This window comes from Mustela nigripes, chromosome 5 (assembly GCF_022355385.1).
Source record: "Mustela nigripes isolate SB6536 chromosome 5, MUSNIG.SB6536, whole genome shotgun sequence".
Lineage (NCBI taxonomy): Eukaryota > Metazoa > Chordata > Mammalia > Carnivora > Mustelidae > Mustela > Mustela nigripes.
This window is the reverse complement of record NC_081561.1, coordinates 4867742-4872795: the sequence shown is the minus strand read 5'-3', so window position 1 is coordinate 4872795 and position 5054 is coordinate 4867742. Positions and strand designations below refer to the sequence as shown.

General features: G+C 37.8%; 1 non-coding gene across 1 annotated transcript; it reads right to left on the bottom strand.

The window, feature by feature from the left end:
• Window positions 1-266: 266 nt before the first annotated feature.
• On the bottom strand, window positions 267-369 carry LOC132018822 (U6 spliceosomal RNA). The gene has a single exon (XR_009404604.1). It is a non-coding gene; the product is annotated as a U6 spliceosomal RNA (small nuclear RNA).
• Window positions 370-5054: the final 4685 nt, after the last annotated feature.

The window sequence follows — 5054 nt, the reverse complement described above, 5'->3', positions numbered from 1 at the left end:
TTTAAGGAATGTGACAATTTATCTAATTTTTCAAATTTATTGGCATGTAGTTGTTCATGCTGTTCCCTTATTATGTGTTTAATATTTGTAGAATTTATGGTAATGTTCCTTCTTTCATTCCTGACATTGACAATTTGTGTTTTCTTGTTCAATCTAGTTAGAGTCTTATCAATTTCACTTATCTCAAAGAACCAGGTTTTGGTTTCATTATTATTCTCTGTTGTTTGCCATTTTCTGTTTTTTTTTTTTTCTGTTTTGTTTTGTTTTTTAATATGGAACGCTTCACGAATTTGTGTGTCATCCTTGCGCAGGGGCCATGTTAATCTTCTCTGTATTGTTCCAATTTTAGTATATGTGCTGCTGAAGCAAGCAAGCAAGAAAATAGTAGTCATAATTTGTTCTTTGTCTTGACAATAATAGTCATATTAGTTTAATATTGACTCAAAAACACACAATTAAAAATTATTACGGATCCCTATTTGAAAGGTAAGCAAAGTGTAGAGATAGTTTGTGAGAACTATATCTTAATTTTCAAAATAGGAATTCAATAATAGACTAATGTGGATTAATTAGTAAATTGCAGAATAAGCATACCACTTTGAAATGTGAGAATAAATACTAGAAGAAGGAGCTAAAGGGACTGAAAATGGTAGTATTTAGGAAGTGAAAGTGTAGAGTTATGTAGGAGACTATAATTTCTCACAAAAGGTTTTTTTTGGGGGGATTGAGTTTGACTTTTACAATATGTGCATGCTTTATATTGATAAAAGAAAAATAAATTTAATACTTTATTATCAGAGTAGGAAAAAACATGGCTGGGAAATACCAAGGTTGGGAAGACCACTTTTTTTTTTTTTTTTTTTTTTTTTTTAACCACTGTTGTTGATGCTGATGTCTTGGGTCCAGGGGAAAAAGAGTAAATTAAGTTGACGGAAGCAGCTGAGAGTCCTAGGAGGGAGTGCAGAACCCGTCTCAAGGTATATGCCTCTGACTTAGAATATTGTTAAAAGATGCTTTTGATTTCCATTAAGTCAAAAAACAATTGTTCATTTGCTTGTATTCTGATAGAGTTATAAAGGTGACGTTAGAAAGCCTGCTGTGATCAAGGTTCTGGTTGCCACATAAATATACCCAAATGTATTATTAGATAGCTCTTTACAGTTTACAAAAAGAAATTTCATATCCTCGTGTTAGCTCCGCAGTGCTGTGATTAGATAGTATCTTCATTTTGTAGCTGGGTTTAGGTTAAAAGATTTGCTCAAGGTCACACTGGTGATAAGTGCTAGAGGGTGGACTCTAAACTTATTACTTCCACTAATAATTCCATAATATACATAGTCACATCACAAAACAATTTTAAGTATGCTGATTTATTTAACTGAGTATTTTCATAACTATAACCTGATTACTTGAAAGGTAGATATCAGGCTGTAACATAGTGATTTTGGTTTGAATGAGTTTGGATATAGACTATACTACAGTTACTTGCTGCATGACCTTGAGAACATTTTTTAATTTATCCGAGCCTTTTTTTCCCTATCCGAAACAGGATATTACTGCTTTCCTCATAGGGCTGTTCTTTAGAGTTAACGTATGTAAGATGTTTATTACAGTTCATGGAGGTTAGTATGGACTCAATAATTGCTTAATTGTATGATCATTTTTGTTAACTATACAAATAACTGTGAGATTATTTAATGATTCATGCTTTCTATTTTTTGTATATGAGAACAGCAATATTAGCTCCCTATCAAAAATAATGATGTTAAGTTTTCCTAGTGGAATGCTCAGTTAAAAAAAAAACATACTAAAGCATGGATATATATATGAACATCAAAGTTAAACTGAGGTTACTTAAATTACTTATTTTAGAGATCATCTTTTCAGTGTCATGAATCATTAAGAATCAGGCTATCATGGTATGATCTATATATGTTTGTAAAATAGTATAAATGCAGAGAAAAATGTGGAGAGGTATCTATCAGATAGTTAATGGTGGTCATCATTAAGGGTTGGGATCATGGTGTGAGACATTGACCGATTTATTGGTATTTTTAGTGCTTTTTAAAAAATAATGAAGAGATTTTTTTTTAAAGATTTTATTTATTTATTTCACAGACAGAGATCACAAGTAGGCAGAGAGGCAGGCAGAGAGAGAGGGAGCAGGCTCCCTGATCCCAGGACCCTGAGATGATGACCTGAGCCGAAGGCAGAGGCTTTAACCCACTGAGCCACCCAGGCGCCCCAATGAAGAGGTTTTTATAGCCTTTTATAACCTAAAAAAGAATATAATTTTAACATAATTAAATGAAAAATAAACCTTCCTTTATTAAAAGGGTTTGGCGTGACTTGCTCCATTCTGGTTTCTAGTGACCACTTCTTCCTAAATGCTCTGAAATCTCCCTCATGGTTGACAGCAGCTGATAGGTCTTTAGTTCTAGAATTTCTGTAAGCATCAATGATGCACTGCTGTCCTAGAATTTGCATCTGGTTTCCATACAGAAGGTGTGTTCCTTGGTTTTCTCTGGACCTGGTAGTCAAAGTATTTTAGGGATTAGAGAAAATTTGCTCATTTTAAATGACAGACTTCGCTGCTGGTCTTTCCAGCCACGAATATGACCTGCTGAGGACATTACTGCTGTCAAAACCATTTTAATCAAACATATTTATAAATATAGTTTAAAAAGAAAGTTTGGCTTTATCTCACACCCCAAGATGACATTCAAGCTTTTCTTTTTAATTATTCCTAGAGTTATTTCTAAAACCAATGCTGCACTCAGTTGTAACCTTTCTTGCCCATCAGGGGCTGTCCGTAGCTCCCTTCCTGAATTCCACCTCTCCATGTTTTCCCTTTGCCCCTTTCTTTCTGGAGTTCGTGCTTCTTCCTGGAGCTGGGAGGGGGTGGGGAGTGGCTGGCTTTGGCTCCAGCAGCTGCTAGAGCCTCTTGGCTTCCTGCAACCCCAGGCAGCCTCCCTTCTACTAAGGGCTCTTCTAGTTTGGTGCCCAGCAGCTGCCAGGAGAATCCCAGAATTTCAAATGCTTTCAGATCTCACCTTAGTATGGTCTTAAAAATGTCATCATTCTCCCTAAGTTGACAACATCCGTGCGGAGGAGGATGTCTAGGGAATATTAGTTCTATCTGGATGCTCCTCCTGTCAGTGACTTGTCCTTTTGAATGTAAACAAATGCAATTCAGGTACCAGCTCTTTTCAAGGTGGGGTGCATTAACATCAGCAAAACTTGCCCATAGTGCTACCGGTTGAGTTTTATTTCAGGAATGGCCAGGAGCTAGCTGGCTGCCGCTGCTCTGGTGGCTAAATGTGGAACCACCCAGGAGATCTTTGTCACCTCCAGGGTGAGTTTGTGAATACTTATTGTCTAGACTCAAGTTTTGACGTCTAGTCATATTTCATTCCCAATCTTTACACTCACTTGAGTGTGAAACTTGAAAAGAAATGACTTCTGGGATGACGTCCCTTTCGAAAGAGTTGAGAACATTTCCAAAAAAGGATGTCGCAGCTTCTGTTCTGAGCAAAGGGGAAAGTTGATGAGATTATTTGATGATTAAGATTCTAGGGGATTAGCTGGGATTTCTGATAGGTTTTCCAACAAATACGTAGATAAGTGACAAATCCTCTTCCCAAAGGCTGACATCAGAGCAGAGTTTGTGTGTGTGTGTGTGTGTGTGTGCGTGTTTGGCCTCATTCAAAGCTGCTTTTTGAGAAGCGTGTCATAGGGACAATTATGATAAGATAGGATGTGGCTCAGGCTTTAGTTTCCAGAACAAAACCATAACTTGGAACCCCTCTCTGAATACATGGAGCATGTGTTTCCTGTCTCAAAGAGCAACCTGTGTTGGTACCTTCTAACAGAGATGTAAAACCTGCTTGTCAGAGAGCCTGAAGTTGGACATTCAATTCTGCCAGATACCGTTGACATTTAATGTGTTCATTCCTCGGTCTTTCCATCTATAAAATGGATACAGTCGTATTATCTACACACAGGGTGGTTATGAAGATGAGTGACACGAAGCATGCTGAGCACTGGAAACCTTGCTCTGTGCTAGTGAGGGGTACTAGGAGGGAGGTGTACTAGGTGCAGTGGTGGTTTTGTTGTTTTTCTTGTTACTTATCTTAAATATTCAGCTTCAGCCAAAGTCCAATAACAGCACTGATCTTTGAGAATAATGATAATAACAGTTGCTAGCATTTATCAGGCACTTACTGTGTGCATGGTTTTATATATTTATTCCTCACTACAAGCCTGGGAGGAGAAGCCCAAGGTATATTCTTTTTTTTTTTTTTTTTAACCTTTTTAACTTAAATCAAATTAAGTAACATATAATGTATTATTGGTTTCAGTGGTACAGGTCTGTGATACATCTGTCTTACACAATTCACAGCATTGACCATAGCACATACACTTCCCAGTGTCCATCACCCAGGCACCCTGTCCCTCCCCGCAACCTCCCCTCCAGCAACTCTCAGTTTGTTTCTCTTACAATTTGTCTCCTTCTCTGGTTTCATCTTGTTTTATTTTTTGCCCAAGTTGTGTTCTATATCTTCCTCCCTCTATTGCATCCTGATGCTCGGTCGGATGAGATGAGCACGAGGCTGCCTCCAGAGTAGAAAGTTCCTTCACAGGCTGTGATGTAGTCTTATGTCCTTAACCGTTACTGAAGGTCAATGTGTGGAATAGCCACATGATAAACACTTTTGTTGAATATGGTGCATTTCATTTGTCCAGTGACCTTTAAGGAACTGTATGTCATAGGTTTGTCTGAGAGCCAAGAAAAAGTTTGTCTCTCTTGATGTTTACTCTTAGTAGACAGATGTTTGGGCTTAACACCTAGAGACTCTGATTTAGTAAGTTTGGGTCTGGTTGGATAACTGATTTTTTAAAATTCTCCCTTCTGTGCATCTGAGGCACAGCCAGGGTTAGGAACCTCTAATGGGGCTCATCAGCTTTCCTGGCTTGGTATGTTTCCCTGATTGGTATGATGGAGCTAGGATTTGTGCTCCCTGAAACAGGAAGTCTGTGTCCCCAGAATTCAT